The sequence below is a fragment of the Nesoenas mayeri genome (genome assembly GCF_963082525.1).
Source record: "Nesoenas mayeri genome assembly, contig: SCAFFOLD_40, whole genome shotgun sequence".
Lineage (NCBI taxonomy): Eukaryota > Metazoa > Chordata > Aves > Columbiformes > Columbidae > Nesoenas > Nesoenas mayeri.
Genome location: NW_027660032.1, coordinates 879,364 through 892,059, shown reverse-complemented (window position 1 = coordinate 892,059; position 12,696 = coordinate 879,364).

Here is a 12,696-nt window from a genome sequence, read left to right as displayed (position 1 = left end):
TTTGTGTTCAGCTAATCAACATTGTCTGTAAAGAATTGTTTAACAAAAACAAGCAGAAACCAAAACCAGGTTCAGACCTGTAAGAAGCATAGAATAATTTCGTTTGTAAGAGACCATCTAGGGGGGTCACCTTGTTGAATTGCCTTCACAATGAGATCAGGTCACTGAATGCCTTGTCTACTGACATTCTGAATATCTCCAAGGTTGGGGATTCCATGGGCTCCCCGGGAAGCTGGTGCTTAACCATCTGTGTCACCAAACATGCTAAAAAAATACCTCACTAGTTAGCTTTGTTTTACCATGAGAAGCTTTTGTTCTCTTCATAGGTGTTGCAACCATCATTGTTGTGGGTGATGAAGGAGCTTCTGGGGTGGTTGGGATAGCTCATTCATCCCAGCATGTTCTGATTGGAGAACCTTCAGGAAATTATAATGGGACTGCTCTTATTAGGTGAGTACATCACTCATTTATCCAAAACAGCTCTGTTTCAAAAGCTATGAGGCTCCACATTTGGCAAGAATTAATTGAATGCTGCATTTCATTATCACTTCTAAAATCATAAGTATTTTCAAAATTAGATGCTTGTTTTTTAAGAAGGGCAGAACATACTACGTAGGTGTCTTTTCAGTATTGCTGAGGAGCTTTAGATATGTCTTCCAATTATTTACAACATAGATTCATTAAAGGAAAGAGGATTCTAATCAAAGGAATAGGGGAAGGCAGTCAATTATATTTGAAGATGCTTTGTGCTTTTCAGGATTCAGTTCAGGATTGGTGCTTGAACTGAAATTCGGTACATTGTTACGATGATCAGCATAATCAAAGCAGCACTGGGTCTTAGTTGAAACAAGATGCAATTCTTTCACTGCATTCAGTCAGCTGAAAACAAGATGAAGAAATCACAATGTTACCATACCTTCTAACAGAATTGGAGAAAAAGTATTACAACACTTTCCCTTAGTGAAACAGCAAATAGAAGCAAGAAAACAGATTCTCATGCTGCCCTGAGAATCCCAACAGACAAAGGGATGCTTTGTGCAGCACCAGTTTAGAACATGTACTAGATCATGGTATAGACAATTTCTTGCCATGCTTCAGTTCACCGACAATGTCATGAGTAGGATTAGCCTCTAGCTTTTTAGACAAGCAGCACACAGAACATTTCTCAAGTGATCTCATAGTACTATTCTCGTATCTTTCTGCCTTCAAAACCAAATTACCTCTGGGTGCTACCCGTAAGTCCCATTTCCCTTCTGTTTTGCATGTCTCTTTCCTGAAAAGCAGAAAGACAGCTCAGTTTTCAGCTGCCAACTTTGGGCTGTATGCACAAAGAAACTATAAAGTGCTCTGGGTAAAAATACAGCTCAAGATGCCTCCCAACACGGGGAAGTAAATCAGAACTGCAGACACGTTATCGCTCTGAAGAGCTTATGGTAAAGATCTTAATAGTGACTTAATAGATTAAAATTCAAGCTTCACAGTGCTGGTAACATTTCTTCCGTGCACAACAATATCTATGACCAAAAATCTTCAGTGGTAACTGTCAGAAAATAAAAGTATTTGTGGTAATTGAAAATTGTCATACTTGCATTACAATACTTTTGCAAGATTTTTTTTTAATGTAATATTCCTTTTTATGTTCTTGCAAGTGGATTTGATTTCACCGTAAAGGAAAATGATCTACAGATAGATCAACCCCCAGTAATAGGAAATATCTCCACAGTACGAGTCACTATAGCAAAAAGTGATAATGCAGAAGGCATCATAGAATTTGATCCACAGTATATCCTTCTACAGGGTAAGTTTACCAGAGGTTTTCACTATGGTTTAGAGGATAAGCCTGTGGCTCTCTCACAAATTTTGAAATAAAATAACTTTTTTTCCCAATTTTTCTTGAAGTGCAAGAGGTTGCTGGATTAATCATGATTCCTGTTGTGAGAAAGCGTGGAACGTATGGCGATGTAACAGCCGATTTCCTTTCTCGAAGTATTTCTGCACTTCCGAACGTTGACTACATCATCCATAATGATTCTGTCATTTTTTATCGTGGCCAGAACCAGACTTTTATCTATATCTCTATCACAGATGATGAAGAAAGGTAATTATTTTTTTCAGATATTTATTCACTAATCTACTTCTGAGAAACCGTTTTTTAGCACGTGCAGTATGCCTGTCAGCAGAGTTTGAATTGAAAAGCAAATTTCTGCAGCCCTGAAATATTTAAAGGGAGGGAAAAGAAGCTATTATTGGAGTTTCATAGTGCCTGTTAAATTTTATGCAAACAACTACATTCTTTTTACCTAGATTATCAGAAAGTTTGGGTGTTAATAGTACTGCTGTGAATAATAAAATATTTTGCTGATTGTTTTTTTTTTTTTTTTTTAAATTTAGCACATGTGGGAAATAAAACAATATTTTTATTTCAGATATCACCATTCTCTGCAAATGGGGGGAATCTTCTGCTGTATGCTTACAGAGATGACTTCTGTATATCTTTAAACAGATCCAGCTGGACGCATGGTTGAATGACAAATCATAATTTTAATTTTTTGTTCTTGTGTGTCTCAGAAGGTCTTTTTTTCCTTGTGACTGATTTCTAATGGGATAGTTGCAGCTTTTCATTAAGTGTGAATTCTGTATAGTTGCAGAAGAACAGAAAATATTGTTACTTTTTTGATCTTCTCTTTGTCCTCCTGCTTTTCTCCTTTTATTATGGTCTGGTGTACTTTATTTTGAACTATCTCCCAATCCCATTGAAAATATAGTTAATTTCATGCACCACCGCTAATTTAATTGAACTCAGTTGAATTACTTCCTGAAGCTGGTCAATTTATTTTTATTTTCAGTAAATTGTTTACTATGAGGCCTCTAGACTTTTTTTTAGTCTGTATGTATCACTGCCAAAGTGAAAGTATAAATATGAACCAAGATAAGGCTTCCACAGTCTGGGCAAATGATTGGAAAATTGGCATTAAAGGCCATGAGCTACTGCTCTCCTCATGTGAAAGCTGCCGTGGTCTTCTTGGCCTTTTCCTAGAAGTCATTGAAGAAAACTGAAAAACAATTAAGTGTCAAAATAATAATTTTAAGATGCTGAATAGGACCCCTTCAAAACCAATCTAATTTGTGGGAAATTTTGAAAATATTCTAGCTTTTAATCAGCCTGAGGAAGTGTGAATCGTGATTGGAGGCATTAAAAACTTCTATTGCAGAAAATATTTGTCGTTCTCAGTCTTGATATCACACTTGCCAGGGAATGTTTCTGGTCAGGATACTTATTTGGTGAGCTTTTCAAAACAACTTGTGAAAGGAAGAGAAAAGTAAACTGGCCTGTGCATTTCCTGTTACGTGCTACAGAAACCTCAGTTTATTTTCTTTTCTGTAACTAATATCTAGAATTTAATAAAATGGCATTGTGGCTAACTAGCACTTCAGAATTTCTATTTTTAATGTTTATTTTTCTCCAAAGGATTCTATATTTTCCCACATATAATCAATTATTAATATGTTGTGTTCTGTAAAAAGAGCACATATTTAAATGTAGCTTGTTAGCAGATGCAAGAATTTTTATGTTGCTTGTGTTACTCTGTCACTTCCCCCGACCTGGGAGGCAGTTATAATATGTCACTACTGTAAATCTGAAACTAACTGGTATCTTCCACAGATTAATTGGGACATCTTGGGACCCAATTCAGAAGAGGTTTTATCTCCCCTGAATAGTGACATTGGTGACCCTGTGAACGGATCATTCTATTTTGGAGAAGGGGAAGGAGGGCTGAGAACTATTAATCTACAAATCCATCCTCGTGAAGAAGTTGAAGTTCAGGAGATCTTCATTATTAGGCTGAGCCTTATGAAAGGTGAAGCAGAACTAGATCCTAAGGCAAACAGCATTACACTAATAGTAAGTCATATTGCTTTTCTTCCTCTTGAGATCTCTGTTATTGGTATTTATCCTGCAAAGCTTTGAAGGGTAATCATAATGACTGAATAGCTTGTCATTTGCCTCTTTTTCTTTTGCCTCCCCTGCTACATGGGTTTGATGGTCGTGGTCAACGGGGCAGAGTCCAGTTGGGGCCTGTATCTAGTGCAGTCCCTCAAGAGTCAGTACTGGGGCCTGTATTATTCAATATATTCATCAATGACTTGGATGAGGGAACAGAGTGACTGTCAGCAAGTTTGCTGATGACACCAAGCTGAGAGGAGTGGCTGACCCTGGAAGCTGTGCTGCCATTGGGAGACCTGGACAGGCTGGAGAGTTGGGCAGGGAGAAATTTAATGAAATGGAACAAGGGCAAGTGTAGAGTCTTGTGTCTGGGCAGGAACAACCCCAGGTTCCAGTATAAGTTGGGAAATGACCTATTAGAGAGCAGACTCTCTCAGACTCTCTTCTAAATACCGATGTACTCTTGAGTCTTCTTAAGAGGAGAAAACTCAAGAGGAAGAACTAATTGATACATTCCCTATAGCATCTAGCAATGAAAATCTCAATGTTTCAAACAAGAATACTATTCACTTTACATTTCTGATTGTTTAATTTTTTTTTATTCAATTACTTCCTTAAAGATACAGAAGTTTGGTGATCCCAACAGAATGGTACAGTTTGCTCCTGAATCGTTAACTGAGAAAAACTTCACAGAACCCTCTGCAGTGGAAGGGCCACAAAGTATTACACTGTTTGTCAGACGAATCCAGGGCACCATGGGAAACATAACGGTATTCTCACTCTCTTCCTAATCAACATTATAATCTGAAATAATCCTCTGTATCAATGCATGGAGGGAGATCTTATTCTGTGCCTTTCAATTGCGTATTTCTCAAATTTTGAAATGTCGCCTTTTAGACTGAGTTTAGCAAGGCCTCAGCTCTAGTAGTTGTGGTTTGTAGAGTCAGATTCAGTCTCCCCTGGTCAGTGAAAACAACAGAAAACCAGCACTGGAGTGCTTGTCTTGCTTCCTCTCTCCCTCTGCTCCTGTGCTTTTGATGGGAGAACAGGAGAGACCAGACTTTCATAGTGAGCTTTCTTTGAGATCCTCACAATTTACTCTTTTTCAGCCATATGTAAAGGTAAGAATCAGACATTTTAGAATCATCACTTACATTGTCTTTACCTAAAGTTGTTTGCAAGTCAGCATTTTCACAAGTACTCATTTATTAAAAAAAAAAAAAAATTAATAAAAAGCATCTAATGTGTTTAATGAGAACTCTTCACACCTTTCTGTTGTGAGGAATTCTGGAAACTGGAAAAACAGCAAGGATATCTTGGTGTAAAAATAGAAATAATTTCAAGCAATTGTTCAGAGATTCCGTATAGTTTTACGTAGGTGTCCAGAGGATATACAAAGGTAATCTTTGCATTCACAGTACTGCTGGAAGAACAACACACCACTTTGTAAGATAGTCTATGTGCTTCTTTCTATGCATACTTAAACAAATTTGTATTTTACCCATTTAAACCCAACCTATTCCGTATGCAATCTATACTGAACCATGAATGTGAAAGTTTCCGACTCTGTGGGTGATATTGCCTTCATTTTGTGCATTTTCTAAATAAATTTCAGGTTTACTGGGAAATACGTAGTGAATCTGACATCACGGGTGACTTTCTTAGGACAGAGGGATCTGTTGTCGTTGCTGACCAGGAGAGCACAGCTGAGATAATCATCTACCTGTTACCTGACGATGTTCCAGGACTGGTTGAGAACTATGTGGTGCAGCTGATTTCAGTAGAAGGTGGAGCAGATTTAGACCAAGAGAAAAGAATTTCGGAAATCAATGTGTTTGCAAATGATGACCCCTATGGAGTGTTCGCCCTGTACTCTGACCAGCAGTCAGTACTCGTAGAGAGGAACCTGGATCGTCGGTATGTTCAGATCAATGTAACTCGGCATGCTGGGGCATTTGGAGAAGCAATTGTGGAGTACCATATCACATCTCATTGTGAAGAAGCACTAATTGAGCCTGAGAATGAGGTGGGATACCTCACAATAAAAGACGGTGCCAGCTTTGGAGTGAAAAGAGTGCCAATAAGCAACCAGGTCTGTATTATCCTTTTAAGTCACGTGGTATCTATTGTTTCCATTTGTGTTCATCACAATACAAATGTGCTGGAATAAGATACTGAACTCTCAATACTGTCCACTGTCAAGAAGCAGAAAAGAGAGTTTTGGTATAATGAATTTCCTATTTATGGACTAGAAGTGGGTTCAAATATCACATTTTCAGGTAATAACTGCAAAATCACTCTATGCATGCGTTCAAATATCCAGTGTTTCCTTCCATCATTGCTTTGTGTTACTATCAGTTCAATATTTTGTTATTTTATGTATTCAAATATTCTTATTAACCCTAAGAGTTAAGATCAAGCTGAGACCCACTATGTTAGATACAGTTCAGTAAAATGGCAATACTTGCTCTATAAACTCATCTTTCCATTAACTGCTGGTAAATTACAATCACAATATTGCTGTTTTAACTGTGTTTCTTTATAGAAAGATAATCAACAAAACGCTTGACTTGAAAACACTGCTTTTTCATGCAAACAACAAAATCTGCTGATTTTTCTGCCACTTAACTCTTTGAACTGGTGGTTATCGTGTTTTCAGTGGAATTCCATTGCCACCATTTTAATTGCATTCTTCCTCTCAAAGGCGTTTATTGTACTGGGCTTGAATTTTACCCTGGAACTGACTAACGTAAGCCTGGTTGGGACAAGTGCCAAGGATGTGCCAAAATATTAGGAAAAGCGAAGTCAGCCATTCTGCTTGTTCCTGAGGAAGCTGCCAATTCACAGGTCAGTAGACTGACTGCAGTGTAATTTTCTACCGCAGAAGGAAGGTACACTTCATTACAAAGGGCAGCCGCTATAAGAATTCAGTTTGCTCCTTAAAGTTTTCATCATTGCAACCAATTTAATGACCAACAAGACTGTTCCAGTTATTACTTGTACTGTATATTGTCTTTTCTCTGATACAAATTCATATAGAGATGTGTAAATGCAGTTTGAAAAGGTCTCTTCATCTATAAAATGTAAATAGCATAAATATGATGATTTACTTATACTTTTGTTTACATGAAGTGGAAGTTCTGAGACTTAGAGGAAAATAGCTAGTTCTGGACGATGTTATTCCTTTAAGTACAGCAGCCCCAAAGTAGATAAGAGCATGCATGCAGTCTCATGTGCAAAAAGAAGTGGAGGTCATGCTGCGTCTTAGTGCACTTGACAGTACCTTTGACTAATCACTGAGTGGGGAATTTTCCATTTGTCTGCTTTGTATGAGACAGAAAAAATATACTATACCTGTTCCAATATGGCATATGTGCTACAGTTCCCTTTTTATGTGGCAAGCAAAGACAACAGCATGCTGAGTTTTTGTCTCTTAAATTTTATTGAAGTCTTTATGTAATGATTTTAATTCTCTTGACACACTGTTTTGTCTTTCAATTTGGAATTGAACTTAATGCAAATGGTCTTTCTGTAAACATTGTTTACTACCATACATCCACTTATCATTTTAGAATGTGTGAATTATCTTTTCATTCCCATTTTTTGGTCAAAGAAAGAAAAGTACATCATACTATCAAGAATGGTTTTGTGAACAATGTAATGTGACAACAACTTACTTTCACTGGATAGACAAATAATACTTTATTTTAGACCTGTGTGTATCTGTATGGTACCACAGCCATTGCATGTGAGCATTAAGGGCAGGTTGGTTTGTTTTCCTTTTGAATGACAGACACAAAATGCTATAGTCAGTGTTTTCAGTACCAAAATGTCATTCATACTGGTTCCTTTTTTTTCCCTGATATCTAATTCTCAGAAGTCTAAGATTTAGAAACGTTGAAGAGTTGTGAAGAAAGCATTTATATATATATATACACAAACATAGATAGACATGTACATACATATATTTATATGCATGTGTAACTACTGTTAAGATGCCTACCTTACAAAATATAGTACTCTTTCATATATGTTATTGTTCACTTTTATTCCATTTTCTATAACAAAATCCATTATGTTTCCACAGGTTGGCTTTGAATCTGTGATTTTACGACTTACAGACATTATAGCAGGGACAGGCCAGGCTGTCATCACCAGAAAAGGAGTTTATGGCTCTGTCATCGTGAGCTGGATCTCAGGATACCCAGCAGACCTGATCACTGACTTTGCTCAGTCAGGCAATATTACTCCTCTGTTTGGTGAGTAACAGTCTGAGGAAACAGCTACGAAAGTTGCATAAGTGATGATACCACCTTTTAGTTATATATACCTCTGTATGCTCTCTCTATTAATAAAGCGTCATTAGATTGAAATGGTATGGTCTAATTTTTAGCTATAAGGGATGTGTGCATTTTATAAGCAAAAAAACCCTTCAACTTCATAGATCCATGTCTGGGAGGCAGGCACGATGCTGTGGCCATGAAGGACAGCTTCATATAGGAAAGACCCTTATCCAGTTTTCTTCTCCCTAAATGGAGTGGAATTGTGATTAAAGTCTGTACTTTAGCGCATTGCCAGATAAAAAGAGGATTCCTATTGGATTATTTTGACTTTTGCTCTCTCTCACTCTCTCTTTCCTTCAGGTACTGTTGCATTTTCCTCTGGTGAGCAAAGTAAAGTGATTTCATTTCAGGCCACTCCAAGCCTAAATAAATGTGAGTCATTTGCCATCACTTTAACAGCAGCGCACAGCAATGTGTCTGGTGGGGCTCGCCTGAGGTAAGGATGCTACTTGTGTTTTTGAGTCGCACCAATGCCATAAGAATTATGACCTGTGTACAGATACAAAACTTATACAAATCCCTGTTGTTATTATTCTAGGCAGCTAGTAACTTGTAGTCCATTCTTTGATAAATTTGTATAGCTTGTCTCAGGTGAGAACAAAGTGATCTAGATCTGACCTGTTCAGAACTGAGGCTTTTATCCAACTCCAGTCTATTTCATAGGTGCCTAGAATAACGGAGACAGTCAAGACAATGAAGATCAACAGTTTTAGCCGGGAAGCTGAAGACTGAAAGCAACTCTTACCAGTTTTCATTTGTGTCCCTAAAAATCCATATTTAGAAGGTCTTACGTAACAAATTATTTATAATAAGAAAAATAAAACAAGAAATGTTCTGAAAATACCTAATTTATATAAACCTCCTTTTTATTTTTTAAAAAAACAAACCCATTACGTTTAATGTAGTTTTCCATCTCAGATAAGTTATCTGTTCTTCAAGCTATTTTATTTTCATTCATCCTTAGCCATTGATAGCTAGAAGTGGTATAAAAAGAATGGACATGGAGTAACACCACGTATGGAGAAAGGTTTTGGCTTCGCCATGTTACAATTACAGTGGCAAATCTGAAGGAAGTCAGGAGTGAAATGGATGGATAAATCCTGAGATTGAGCCCTTCTCCTGGGCTTGTCTGTCCTGTGGACTGGTGTCCTCAGAGCCCCTATTTACCCTGTGAATCAAATACATTAAGTATGTGAGAATGACCTTTCCTAGAAAACTGAAGATGACATCCCATGGAGGGTAAAGGTGACTTTGAAGAGCTTTTGGCTCCCTTAGTGGTGGAAATGGTCTAGTTTTTTGACCAAAATCACTGTAATTTTAGTGCCATTTGATAGCCTCTAGCACTGAATAATAGGTCAGTTCTGCAGACAGGTATAAGACACAAGATTTAACGAAGAGTTTTGCTTCTATGCTTATTTTCTAATAAGAAAGGGATCTATTTAATATGAATGAAGTAGAGCTTAAGTTTATATTGATCACAGGGCTCAGATCTGGAAAAAAAATTCCTGTGAGGGGGCAGTTAGTATTTCAAAGCCCCACTGTAAGTTTTAAAATAACTTCCTCTCATTCTCTAGCTTCCTGGCTCTAACTGTAGATCTGTTAGGATCTGTCTATCCCTCAGTTTTCCTTTGAAATGGGAAGTTTGTTCTATAGATAAAACTGGTATTACTCGGGGTGGCTGTATTGTAATGTATCTTCTTTCATTGTGTCCAGAACGGAAAAACATCATACTTTACTTTGCTTCTCCCTTTTCTCAGGAAGACTTTATTTTATTTAAACTTTACTCTGTATCCTGTGCTGATTTGGGTGCATTGCATCTGAGGAGGGCTGTTCGATCCTATTATTACCAAATCATTTTTCAGGCAATCATGTTACATCTTGCTTTGGTATGGTTGCTATTTCTTCCCTCTGCTATTAGACATTTGTTTGATCCGCTTTCTTACAGCCATCATTGATTGTTCACTGGAAATTATTCTGCTTTAATGTTTTACTTTTCTTCACGCTTCGTATTTCCTCTGTCAACTTTGGTGTCTTTTCTGTTTCAGATCGGGTTTTACAAGAGCTGAAATTGAGCCGATGGGGATCTTCCAGTTTGCTCTTAACTCAAGGTCTGTTTCAGTTGAGGATGATGTTTGGGCAGTCACACTACATGTCCAAAGATTGTTTGGTTTTCAAAGTAATCTCACTAAATTGACATATCAGACCATTCCAGGAAGTGCCAAACCACTAGAGGACTTTGTACCCATCTACAATGGAGAGCTTACGTTTTTACATTTTCAGACAAACGCTGTGATAGAAATATCAATAATTGATGACTCTGTCTCTGAAATTGAGGAATTTTTTTTTGTAAATTTGACTTGTGTGGAAATTTTGGATGTTCAACCTGTGAAGCTTGCCTGGAGTCCACATCTGAATCCAGCTTTCAGTGTTGCCACCGTTAATATCCTCGCTAATGATATTCTTCATGGAATACTAAGTTTGGGGCCAGAGTTTATTTATGTTGAAGAAGATGCCAACAACAGTACCCCCAACACAGCGATACTTCATATCAGAAGGACCAAGGGTTTTACTGGTGATGTTGAAGTAACCATTAAAACCTTTGGGGGAGTGAGTGCACAAAGTGGAGCAGATTCATATCCTTTTATGAAGGATTTCCTTCCGTTGATGGAAGATCCAACTTCACTTGGGCAATGGAAGGGGAAGATTTTGAGGAACAGTCAGTCTCTTTGACTTTGCTGGATGGACAAAGAGAAAGCAGGGTGTCCATAAAGATTTTTGACGATGACGAGCCTGAAGGACAGGAATTGTTTTATGTTTTCCTCTCAAATCCTGAATATGGAGCTCAGATTGTAGAAGGAAAGGATGAATAGGGATTTGCTGCTTTTGCAACAGTAATTATTGCAGGTAATATTATTTCCCTGGGAAAATTAATAACAGTAAATGACTATGTTTTCATAGCAATTTTCATGTAAAGATTGGCAATCTACTTGACGATAAGCAGGGTATTCTATTGTGAAATCTTGAGTTTTCCAGAGCAGAGGAAGCATCTAATGTACAAAGCTACTACGCGTCCCTTAGCAACGTAGCTCAAAATACATTTAGAGATTATGCTTATCTCTGTTCTTGCCCTGTTTTACTCTTTAAGGGAAAAGACTAATCTTGAGTAGTTTTTATGTAGATCCAGTAGCACTGCAGGCATTTTAGATTTTTACTTTTGCCATTTTGTCACTTTTACATACAATGGGGTTTGTGCAAAGTATCAGTCTCTATATTGACATTCAGCATGCACTGGTAAGTAAAGCCATTGCTACCTGTAAAGGAGAAATCCTTTAGTAACAAGATTTAATGGGACACTGTGAAGACATTAGCTTCCCCTCATGAAACCTGGATTTTTTTTCCATACACTGCTGTTTTGCCAAAGATGTTTACATTCCCATGAGAACAGTGAAGTATTGTGCAGCTCCATACTTGCACACACGGAATTAAAGATGCAGAAGAAAAGCTGATGTGACAATTTGGAAAAATTAATGGCTTCAACAAGAGTATGAGTGGGACGAATAAGAAAGCTGTCCTTGGAAGCCCATCTTCATCCCGTACCCTGCTATATCTGCTTTCAAAAGTACTTATTCTACTGGTTAAAATAAAATTTAGAAATGCCAACATTTAAAGTTCTGGATAACTATGTAGTGTAAATTAAACCCAGAAATATTATAATACATTTTCTCAAGGTGTCCCCAGATGATACTTTGTAGCATTGTTTTGATACCTATTTTAAATTTTTTTTAGTGGTTATTCACATGAAGGTTATAATTTAGTCTCAGCTTAACTTTCTTGCTTACTTTCATGGACTGTTTCCTCTATAGGAAGTGATCTCCAGAACGGCATTTTGGGATTTGTTCCAGAAGTACAAAGCGCTCTCGTACTTGATGAAGACTCGGAGAACAGAGAGGTGCTGCTGATTGTCACAAGGCAACCAAACAGGTGCAGGCAACAGCCGATTCGAATGTGCTTCCCACATGTTGTAACATGCTGTGTTGTTAACCACAGGAGCTGCTGTTAGTGGAAGAGTTTCTCAAAGAGTTTTAAAATAAATCTGCCTTTCAGCTGCTTTAGTAACTTCTCAGAAGTTGATGAACTGGCTTTAAGTTGTGAATGTGATTAGGTCTGTCACTCTACTGTGATAAAGCAGAGACAGGAAAAACAAGTATTTTCCAACTTACACTATAAGGCTACAAGTGTGAAAGATTTGCTTGAGTTAAAATATTTGCCCTGCTCGAGGTGTAATTCAAATTCTCAACTCCCCGTGTAGTACAATGTAGGTATGAATACTAAAATGAGCAATTAAGAAGGCACCTGAGTGTCAGCACTATGATAATGTTTTCAGTCACACAGACACTATATTTTTTC